The sequence below is a fragment of the Lepeophtheirus salmonis genome, chromosome 7 (genome assembly GCF_016086655.4).
Source record: "Lepeophtheirus salmonis chromosome 7, UVic_Lsal_1.4, whole genome shotgun sequence".
Taxonomy (NCBI): domain Eukaryota; kingdom Metazoa; phylum Arthropoda; class Copepoda; order Siphonostomatoida; family Caligidae; genus Lepeophtheirus; species Lepeophtheirus salmonis.
The window spans coordinates 12605031-12617583 of NC_052137.2; the positions used below are offsets into that span (position 1 = coordinate 12605031).

Below are 12553 nucleotides of genomic sequence, written 5' to 3' on the forward strand. Positions count from 1 at the left end.
TTTACTCTAGTTTTCCTGGATTTAATGTGCCTCTTAATCTGGAACTTGAATCCAAATTGACTAGGACTGTTCCAATAAAGAAAGTGGATCTCAAAGTGAATTCAAAAATATAGACAATTACTCAGAATTAAAGACTGTGCAGCCTCCATTTCACAAAATTGGGTTATATTACCCATTCCGTAGACCCAAGAGTGGGCAGCAACTTAATCAGCATTTGGAACTAAGGTAGGGCTCTCATGGAGACAAGCCCTAATAGAGGTTGTAGGATTGGGTAACAGGCTAAGTTACTTTAAAATGAAAACATAGAACTAATTTAAGTATTGACATATGTATTAATTGAATTACTTAACTTTTCAGGAAAGTGAAAAAGGAAGCTGTACCTTGAGTGGGCCAAACCTTTCCCTCTACCTCTCTTCTCCTCCGCCTCTTCCTGAACACACCTGAGCATCGACTTGTAGCCTACGACTCCAGCTCGAAAACGAGCGTCAGGAAGACTTGGAGGTAAAATATTTGTGAAAAAAGAGGCGCTAACCGTTAACGAGCTTTTGAGAAGTTTTACTTGAAACATTACCATCGGGATTTATACTAATTAAATCCCTCAAGTTGGCCTGTGTTAAGCTGAAAGCTACTGAAGGTAGGGGGTTTAATATGAAGGCCAGCCTTCATATTCCAAGAATACCTTAGGTTTCAAATTTTTTATGGCCATCATACGCTTAGCAATAGTTCAGTCCCCCACTGTTTCGCCACAAAGGATAATCTCATCAGATCAGTAACTGAAGTAATCAACATTTCTGCGTATTTAGAATCAAAAAAGTTCTTGAATAATGAGAAGACTTATGAAATCATCATATGCTTATTGAACAAACTATTTGCATCCCCAGACTTGGAGCCAATTAATTCTTCAAAATTGTCTTTCATCATAGAACAGATGGAATTACTTTTTAAGAAACCCAACAGAAGGAGATTTTCACCTTGTCTTCTCTCTGTCCAAAGTATCATAGAACTATGTCTACTGCAGTTACCGTAGTGACTGAGCTACCGTCATCTATAGTTAAATATCTTGGAACAAGGATCAAACATCTTAACAGCAAAGAGCGTGATCTCAATCGATGAGGTCTACTCCGCAAAAAGAGTCGAGTTTGTTAGAGGTAAGTTCTTGGGCTGTGAGAGCAACCAAACAACTAAAACGGTCCTTACGTTGATGACCAAATACGTCGGAGGAAACTATATGGATGTGGTAGCAATTATCCCGGTTACCAAATTAAACGCTGAACTTCTCTACAGAAAATATACTCTAATTACTCTATGAAATCGGATTTATCGTTGTGGCTGTATTAGTTGATAACCACCCAGCCAAGAGGAAGTTTTTCACTCATTTTCTTTGTGGTGGTGAGCTCCAGACTTCAATTACTCACCCACACAATATCAATAGAAAAGTTCATCTCATTTTCTACCCTGTGCACAATTTTAAAAGTATTTATAACGGCTTCCAAAGGCAAGAATACTTCAACATTCCCCTGAATCGTCTAGGATTTAAATCATCATTACAGCCTAACTTTGCTCATATCAAAGAAATCAACCATTAGGAGTCAAGAAAGAGCTCAGAAACTACAATCGAAGCAATGGTTGATACTGTGTGTGATCAAGGTCACAAATTGGCAAGCATTCGAAGCAGATTTCACGAATCCTCTTCAACGAGTTTGTCAAAAATTCGTTTTCTCAACTCAATGACAACATCCGACATAAAGGCAGAAAAATATCATTTATGATCATTAATGTTTCTGGTGTGTGCATCTATTTTTGAAATAATTAATGTAAATTATATTGGTAAAATATTGCAGCTTATTTAGTCTTGAATTCTTATTAATTGTCCTATTATGAATAAATATTTATAGATTTTAACTCATACAATCAGTATTGAAAAACCGTATTAACATATTTTTATTTAAAAAAAAAACATATTCGTGAACTTCTTCTAAGACAGCCCTTGGATTGCACGTTTTCTAGTCAGTGCTCGAGATTATCATGCAAATAAATAAAACATTCACTCTTCAGTATGCCAAAAGCAAAGCAAAAAAAAAAAAAATGACAACTTTAACACGGACCTCTTAAAGATGCTAGTTTCCTGTAATATACCTTTCTTTCACCTTGGAAATTACAATTTCTCTAAGTTTATGAAGAAGTATGCCCATTGAAACGTCACTATTAGAAGGACTCTACAGAGATTAATGGAGGTTGTCAGGAACGATGTAATCTACAAAATTGAAGGGAAAATTGGAGATAAGGATATTTTCATAGCTTTTGATGAGACTAAAGACAACCGGGAACGATCAATGACAGCTGTATTAGCTATATTGATGGGTCCTTTGGATGACCGTTTTTTGAGTGGTTATCCAATCAATATGATATACATGAAAGTTACTAATGCCGTTAATGTTGAAAATTTTGTCGTTCAGAGTATTCAACAAACTTTTGGTTAGGCCTTTGATGAAAATAATTAAAAGTTTTCATCAATGTTTAATGTTTTAATGTAAAAAAAAAACAGGAGAAGGCCTCATAAATTGCTACCCCGAATTTAAATATATCATTTGTGTAGCTCATGGACTCCATAACATGGCTGAACTTGCACGTAAAGAATTCCCGAAGACAAACGAACTCATTTTAGAAATAAAAAATGTTTTCGAATACCGGGCTAAGAAAACAGAACTTTACTGTTTCTTACCAAATTTCCTTTCCTCCAGCACCTATCGTTATACGCTAGGGAACTTTCTTGAAAGCAGTTGATTACTATTTCAATAACTTCGAATTAATCAGGGAATATTTCAACAACCTTAATGAAAAGATACCAACGGCTGCTTAAGCTAAGGAGATTATAATTAATTAGTTTATTTATGAAGAATTGTCAATAATTAATAATAATCTCAACCCAATTACTGAGGCTTTTACTGCGTTAGAAGGAAGAATCCCTTTACTTGTTAGCTTGACTGTTCTTGAACATTTACGCGTCGATATCAAGCTAGAGCCCTTCAAACCAAAATTGAATACATTTTTAGATAAAAATCCAGCGTAACACGATTTGCGAGACCTAGTAAATTTAAAGGAGACAATTTATAGAAACACACCTATTGTAAATTATGACTTAAAGAGGATTTAGAGCATATTGAGAACCATTCATACAAAAATAAGATCCCATTTATCAGTCAAAAGTGTGAGGAACAAACTAATTATGAAATGGAATTTGACATATTAGATTCGTAAGAGTAAGTATTTATGAAAGAACTTTTGTAAGAATAAATTACATTTTTTCCTCAATACAGTAATATGGTCAAGAACAAGAGCATGAATGGTCTTTTTTTTCGCATAAAAATAATAAATATATTTGTTGATGATTCATACAGCAATACAATGTTATGGAAAATAAAACGTCGAAAAAATAACCCACAATAACTGGTTCATTTCATCAAATATTACAAAGATTATATAATAAAATGTTTAAGAAATTGAAAATAATATGTTCTAGAGGGGGGGGGAGTGTAGTGGCGGGGCTGAAGAGGCTGTAGCCCCAAAAAAATTGTGAAGTTTAAAAAAATCAAGCCTCTCCCCCCTCCCAAAAAGAAAATATAAAAACCAGGTCGTACAAAATGCAAAATGGATGTACCACTACTATAGATTAATTTTTGGAGGTATAGTGATTTTAATTCGTTAACCTCCGATGTTTCACGCAACATATGACTTTTTAAGCTTTCGAATGAGCTATTGCAATCGCCTCTATCATTTTTGCAAACAAAAATAGAAGCAAAAAGAAATAAGATTGCTACTTTGATTTGCACTTGCCACATCACAACTGAAATTTTCAAGATTGTTGGGATCGAGAGACACGCCATCTAAAGGGTCAGGAGGCTCATGAAAGAGGGGAAAAGCCCCAAAATCGACCATAGTAGTGGAAGGTCGACCAAACTGATTCCAGAAGTATAAAAAAATAAGTCAGTGGCTCCCTCCACCGTGTCCAAGGTGATCAGGGCAGCCGGTAGAAAGTCCAAGAGGTACGTGGAAAGAGCATTAATGACTCGACAGCAACAACATGTCTATTTGGAGCAGGTCAAATGCCTCCTAAACCATCTTAAGGATCATAGCAACCTTGTGATCTTCTTTTCGGATGAAAAAATAGACACAGTCGACCACGTCTTCAACAAGTAGAGCAATCGGATTGATTGCCTTGAAGACACTTCTGAAGGTAATATTGAATAAAATAAACAGGATGTTGCAATGATGTGTGTGAAACCCTCAACCTTGGTTCAAGATCATCATGATAATGTTTAATTTACTACCATCCTTTCATTGCACAAAATTGGCTGTATGGGTGGGTGGCCCATCCTGCTGGAAGACGTAGGACGCCTTGCCCGAGTTCTTGGGGATCTTGAGAATCTACGGGAGTACCTTGGTCTTCAAGATATCCAAGTAGTATGGCAATGCGTCCTATGTCATCCAGCAGGATGGGCCACCCACTCATACAGCCAATGTTGTGCAAGCCTGGATGGAAGCGATCATGGAGTTCTGGCCTCCCCAAAGCCTCGATCTGAATCCTTTGGGTTACTATATCTGGTGGCAAGTCGAGTTCAAGGCCTGTAGATCACGCCACAGCAATGTCACGGACCTGAAACTCTCCTTGGAGAAGGAGTGCAAGCTCATAAGAACGGACTAAATTGCCAGAGTGTGCTCCACTTTCCATGGCTGCTTGAAGGCCATTATTGAGAGCAATGGAGGTCAAATTCATAAATAATACCCACCATTGTGTGTTTAATAAATGTATTTAAGTAATCTATCACTTCTGACTTAATTGAGACTCAAGAGGGGCAAAAAAATTGCTCACGTTGATTAGGGGTACCCCCAATCCGCACGACCCGGTATATATAATCTTGCAGGTGCTCCTGATGCATAATGGTAAGGCTTATAATTTTATGTCCAAATACATATTTTAAATTTTTTTTTTTTTCCTTTTCTTCTTAAAAATTGAAAATTGACATTTGATGAATAATAATGAACAAAATTAAACTTGGAAAAAAACAAAAAATAAAAAACTTGACTATCAACATAGAAGCTCCAACACACTCAATCCAAACAATGGATTAATTAGCATTGTCTATTGGGTCTCAATCATTGATTTATTGACTCCTTCTTTTCTTTAAACACTTTTCTCATTCTACTTCATTTATTTATTGGGCAGTTGACATTCGACAACTTGATCATTTAGCAAATTCACTTTTGGGCAATAATGTTTTGGCAAAGTGTCCTAGAACCGCATCAATCGGTTTTTTTTTCTTTTCTAATATTTAAACTGTTTTTTTTCTCTACAAAAATCCCACACTTAGTTATATCTATTCGCTGCAACTCCATCTCACCAATAAGGAGGGGATGGGGAGCTACAATTAATTATTGTAAGGCTCTACATAATATTATGTATCAACAATACATATGAAATATTTTATTGATCTAACATAGATCTTGAATAATATCCTTGGCGTTTTTAATTGCTCTTGAGAAATACCTAACAAACTGAAGGAATTCTATGAAATCACTCTTCCGTATGGCTATTTCTTTCCTTCCTCTTAATCATAATATGTAATTGTGGTAAATCCAAATCCACTGTTAATTACTACTTTTTATTTAATAAATGGACTCTAGTTATGTTTATAAGTATTTAATCATTTTTTATTAATACCACCTTGTATGTACCATGGAGGATTTTTTTTTGGGAGTGCTGTCATTTTCACGTTGAGATCGAAAACTTTTCAGACAAGCCTCGTATATACAATACATAAATATGTAGTATTTTTTTTATTATTAAATATAAAAAAATCAAACATTTTGCATCTCTGATAATCCAGTTTTAATCTTAGTTCATTGCTCTTCCTACAAAACTAACTCAATACCTGACAAAAGAGACTTGCTTTTTGTGCTTTGTAAAATTATTTCTTGGTCAAGTAAAAGACGGAGGAAAAAAGGCAAGGGAATCATCGTTTGGAGTGTATCTATACATTTTTCTCCCATTCATTTAGGAACATTATGTAGATGGTGAAATAGTGCACAATGTACATGTATGTTTTGATATACTTGTGGCTTGGGGTTTTGGTTGATTGAGAATTTAAATCATTTTTTCTTTGAATGTATAATGTTTTTTGGTTATTAATCAACAAACCCTGAGGAGTCATTTAATTAATTACATCATGCAACAGTATTTTGGGCCACAGGCTGAAACTCACATCTATTATTGTCATTTAAGCCGTAGAACACGAATATTACCATTAAAACTTTCAATCTCAAAAGATTGGGTCTTTAAATCCTTTTTTTTAATTCACGTTTTTAGGGTACCGGGCCGTGCAAAATTATTTACCAATGATGTAAATATACTTTTTAAGAGGTTTTGTGGCAACCAATCTGATTGTTTCGTATTTTTACCGTTAAAATAAACAAAAATCCTTCCTGTGAGAGCGTAACAACTTCCAGACGTGAGACCATGTCCAATCAGGAAACAAAGAGGATCGAAATTGCAGCTCTCCTCCGAGTGGGAGTGCCTCATAACAACATTAAGGAACAGGTTGGGGCCTCGTTGAAGACAATTCACAACGTTTCCAAGCGCTTGGAGGCTGGGAGTGATCTCAAGCATTCTCCTGGGCTGGCAGGAAGCCCACCGTCTCAACAAGGCAAGTAAAGGCAGTGTTCAAGAGGACTCCCAACAGGTCCATTGCCGACATGGCCAGAAAGATGGGAACGTCGACATCAACTGTTTCAAGGGCATTGAAAAGAGCTGGAGGAAAGTCCCTGAGGCGTACTGAACGCCCTCTGCTAACTGAACGTCAGCGAGAAGTCAGACTTGAGCGTGCCAAGAAAATCTGGAATGATATCAAGAGCTCATCTGGACGCATCATCATTTTTTCAGATGATAAAACTTTTACGGTCGATCCTGTTTTCATCAGGCAAAATGACCATGTTGTGAGCTTTGGAGATGTGCAAGATAAGCACCCTGCTTCGGCAATGATGTTGGGTCTCGTGGCCTCCAACGGGAAGGCCATGAATCCGGTATGGTTCCCTACTGGCTACAGATTAACAGCGGAGGATTATGTGAAGATTCTGGCGTCCAAGGTCTTTCCGTGGATCAAATCCATAGTCGGCAACTCTCCTTGGGTTTTTCAACAAGATGGAGCACCCGACCACGCTTCCAAGGAAGCTCAGGAGTGGCTCAAGGACAGCATGAACTTTTGATCCAATGACTACTGGCCCCCTCAGAGCCCAGATCTGAACCCACTAGACTTCTCTATCTAGGCGCACGTGGAGACCAAGGCCAAGGACACAAGAACATAAATGCCTTAAAGGCTGCTGTCAACAAGGCCTGGGCCTCCATGGACGCCGATTACATCCAACAAGTCTGTGGCAGCTTCAGATACAAATATTTCAGCAATTGAAAAATGATTTATGTATTCCTTCATTTTGATTACAATTAATAAAAAATGTATACAACCACTAAAAATAGAGTAAAATGAGGACCTTACTTAGAAGATAATATCTTTTTTATTTTTACTTCAAGTCCTTTATATCTTAGCTGAAGTTATAGAATATACTTTAAATTTCAATTAAAAAAAAAAAATTGCCTTAAAAAAAGTCGTTTTTTGGTCAATTTAGTTATTCCTATTTAATAAGAAATTTAAATATAATATCCCACTGAATCGTAGATATACCCTGAAAATGTGAATTAAAAAACAACAACTTTAAATGCCAAATCTTTTGAGGTAGAAAGTTTAGATGGTCATATTCGTGTTCTACAGCTTAAATAACAATAATAAATGTGGGTTTGAGACTGGGGGCGCTCCATGACTTTCATTTTGTTGCTTAGTGTTATGTGACTGTAATAATTACAAAATTAATTATACAAGTAAAAACAAAAAAAAACCTTTCAAGTTCTAGATAATATGTGACACCCATGTATACACCTTACTATTCATTCTTGAGTTACTAAGTTTTGACATGAGACAGTAAACGACATCATATTTAAGACATATGTATTGCACTCAAGCCAATTGTGCCACTTCTGTGAAGAAAATCTGTATTTATTATTTTTACCTTATTTCCAAATATTTAATTAATTGCATTTTATTAGTGATTAAATTTTTTGTGCAACCAAAGATAAACTAGTATATATTATAATAAAATGGTACTATATAACAATAAGCATTAGTTTCAAAGGTGATATATTTTTTACTAACATAATAAAATATATGAAATGAGTCTGTGGAGTAATATGAGACACGCCTTGTCGATGTTTCTGATATTGTTATGAGGCTTCAAAATCCTCAATTTGTAGTGGGTACATCCAGATATAACACAACTTTGAATTTGTGAGACAGATTTGTCAAACGTTGTAAAGTAGAAGCCTTACAAACACTTTTTGCCCACAATATATGTGCTGTATAAGTCATATTTTCAATCATATAATACTGTGTATAAATTATAACCTAATTAGTTGCTAAATGCAAACAGTAAAACAATTTAGTTTAATATATAAAAATGCCTTCGGTCGCCCAAATTACCCTGAGCATGGTGTGAAATGGGTCAGTTGTCAGTTTTCAAAAAGGACTCATACTTTTAATGTATATACATCTAGGGTCGTTCAGGTAAATCCATACCGCCTTTAGCTGCATCCTGATCAATAAAGGAAGCCAGTAGAATTTTGACATTTTATTTTCTAGTTTCAATAATACAAAAGGAAAAAATCATTCAATTTGTCCACCATCTTTGCAAATCATTCGCTTGTTACGAGGCCTAAATGATTTACAGGCCTTTACCACGTCTTTTATATGTCCCTTCCTCCTTCCAGTGGTTGTAGATGTCGTAGACTATGCTCTATGGATACCAGACGATATTCTTGATGTAAGCTGGGCTGTGTCTTGTGCAAGCAAATTAGATGATGGTGTTACTCTGGGTCTCCTACATCTTGAATACTTGTTTGAAGCTAAAAGTTACCTAACTAACTGAGAGCTAACGCTTAAGCTATCAATTTAAAATTGAAATAACTGAGTTAAATGTTTTTCTTATTGTTCAGGATGTACTTAAAGATGGTTCAGATTTACCTGAACGACCTTGTATTATATATATATATTTTTTAAATGTTTCTTTAATCGGTAAAGATGGAGTTGGACTGATAAAGTATAAGTAAATTAAGTTATAAATTTACTCTATCTGACCTAGGAATCTTCTTTGAAGTCCATATACATGAAGTATATTTCTTTCTCTAGAAATGACGGGGCGCGAACTTACGCACATTGAGATCAAGAGAATACTTTGTGTTTTTCAGATAAGTACTAAGCATTTTTAATGCACAACATGGAGATACATCTTCTGTAAAAGTAATAATAATAGGTGAATAAATATAGGGGATTTTGAAAAAAGCGTCTTATAATACCAAAGTTATCCTTATAAGACGTGTTGATGAAGAATATGTAGTTAGTTTTTAGCATCAAATATGGCTTTCGAGAATTAACAATTTGAATTTTTGGAGTGACTTTACCCTTTTTCGTAGGTTTTAGACAACTTTTGATGTAGAAAAAAATCAACAATGAACCCACATGAATATTAGTTTATTTCTAATATTGCTACTGAACTAAACTTTTGAGAACCAAATACTCTTTTGTAAATGAAACACAAATGATTATTTACGCTTCAAATAAACTATTTTATTGAAAAAAAGTAATTTTCTATAAATAGATATGGATTTTTAATTTTCGAAATTTTTTTATTTAAAATTCATTTTCTGTGAATAGATATGGATTTTTGACATTTTTCTTCAAAATTTGTTTTATTTGGAATAGAGTATTCAAAAATTTAATTTTTTTGTATACAACTGTAGATTTCTTAATTTTTTAAGAATCGTTATGAAATTTTGAAATTTTTTTATAAAATTTTAAATATAATAATTTTTTTATACAGCTTTAGACTTTAGAATTTTTTTACAAAAAGTTATTTTCGAAAATATTTAAATTTTTATTAATTACAATAAATTTAATATTTAAATTTATTTTTCAAAAATTTAATATTATAAATAATGTTTATGTAATTTTTTTACAAAAAATTTAAATTTACAGATTATTTTTCTAAAAAATTTAAATTTATAGATTTTTTTTATAGATATTTTTTTCAAAGAAAATCCAAAACCTAGCCCCTCCCCAAAAAAAAAAACCTGCGTACAATCTTGATATTGCCCCTGATATGGGTCCTTGAATCCATGAATGTATCATTATTTTATTGTGACAATTAACTTTGGCTACATTCGGTGCATTTTGCGACACTCCCAGATGGTTGATAAGAATAATTTGCTGATAAAAATTCGAGGATAATTATTTGTCGAAGAATACAAATGTGTTCCGGACTCAATTTTGAGAAAAATTATTCCAGCTTGTTATTGTATTGTTGGGCCACATACTATGATGAAATATTTTAAATTTGTAATCCCACAAAATAATGAAACATTTAGTTTGTGTATATTTTTACATCAGATATGCATACATGTAGTAAGCGCTTGATACACTTATGACGTAGAAGTAAAAAAAGTCATCATCACAATACAGACTATCAATATTAATAATTTTCAAAGCCATTACTCCGCGTATTTTATTGTTATTTCTATTTAAACAAAAAACTTATTTACAATTGTATAATATAATTTACAATAACTATACATATATTAACCATGTTTTCCAATATAGAAAAATCATTTATTCTTGTATCTCGTGAGGATTCATATCATCATGACTTTAACATTTTATTTGATGATAATACTTTGTCCTCTAGTGTCTAGGGGTTTACATTACAATGATGAATTTATAGAAAAGTTGGGATTGAATCGACGGACATTCAGCACTCTCTACAGAGACTTACAAAACACTTATCCTAGGTATGTACAAAAGTTGTTGGTTTGGTGGTATTAATAAAATTCTTTTAAGTTATGTGTAGACAATGATTGGCTGTTTTCTAACCTGTCTTTTATTGGCTCATTATTGTTTTTAAACTGGCAAATAACTTGTCTGCTTATTTTGCAGATTGAGGAATGCATATTTAGCATCGCCGTTGGCTAATCAAAGACCCAAGATAAAAAACAATAAAAGGAAGAGACCTCACCCATGTAAGTAGGATGTACTAACAATCGAGCAAATATAACATTTACATAATTACGTACGAGGAATGGAGACAAGCACACTTAAATATACTTGTCAAATTTTGAAGTAAAAGTACTAAGTTAATTTTTTCATGCATTGAAGTAATTTACAATTACTTGAAATATATTTGCTTATTGTTTTGTATCAATCCCATTTTATGAGTAAGTTTACATTTAGAGGAAGTAAAATACTGGAATTTAGCATAGGAATTCCTTGCAAAGAAGGCAATTTATCGTCTGAAATGTTAAAGGATAGATCTAATCATCTTATTACAATTGATAAAAATAGTTATTGTATGTAAAACATTATTAAACGAAATAGGTGATTATTTTTTTCCTAATTTTCGGTGCAACGTACTTAGAAATGTTCAACTATTCATAAGTACTACTTTTTAAACCAGACTCAGTTTTTGTGTTTCATGAATGCATGATACAGGAATTAAGGAAACTTAATTAGTGTACTCGCCCCATCCCTAATACGTACCCACTTATTTAGAAAATCTGTTTTACATTAATACTCTAATTGAAATGAAAATATGGCAGTTCAACAACATTTCAATATCACTTGTTGTATGTGGGTTTGAACACGCTTTTTACAGATAATAATAATAATAATAATATGGTCAAAATTTTGGTGATGATAAGAGTACCATTTCATTTCAGGTCGTGGATGTAATCATAAAGGCCATGCGTCTTATGGGAAACTACCAACGAATCCTGTTTATTTTACTGATTTTGTACCAATAGAAAATCCATATCAATTTGTTCCGCCAACAGAGAGCATATCCACAGGATATTTGAGCACTCAGGTGAGAGTAGTATACATATATATATATATATTATAGAGTCAAACCCGATCTAATAGCCACATGTTTTAAGCGTGTCATCGTACTAAGCGGGCATATCCAATTGTTACAAAAAAAAAAGACTCTTGTATAAGAGGATCGCTTTTCAGTTTCCCTTATATGACTGCATATTTCTGGTTTGATTTTATATACATGAGTATTTTATGTATTTATTTCATTCCGAATCTTAGGAACATCCTGCCTTGTCCTACTTTCCACCTTCTACAACAAGAAGACCTCCCCAAAGGCCACACCATAAACATAGTCCTTATAGTACCACTACCACCAGTACCACCACAACCACCACCTCATATCCTTCAAAATATCCATTAAAATATAGCGTAAATAGCATTCCTTCATCAACACTAGCACCAAAAAAAACCTTCACTCTTCCTCAACGCCACTCTTCATTTTCAAACACTTTGAAACAAAATCCTTCCGGCTATAACATTGAAATAGATCATTCTAATGGCTACTCTTATGTGTTTCAAAGTCTTGGATCGTC

At 33.8% G+C, this 12553-nt stretch overlaps 1 long non-coding RNA gene across 1 annotated transcript; it reads left to right on the forward strand.

The window, feature by feature from the left end:
- Window positions 1-10784: 10784 nt before the first annotated feature.
- On the forward strand, window positions 10785-12109 carry LOC121122128 (uncharacterized). The gene is made up of 3 exons (XR_011781094.1): window positions 10785-10942; window positions 11088-11170; window positions 11867-12109. It is a non-coding gene; the product is annotated as an uncharacterized lncRNA (long non-coding RNA).
- Window positions 12110-12553: the final 444 nt, after the last annotated feature.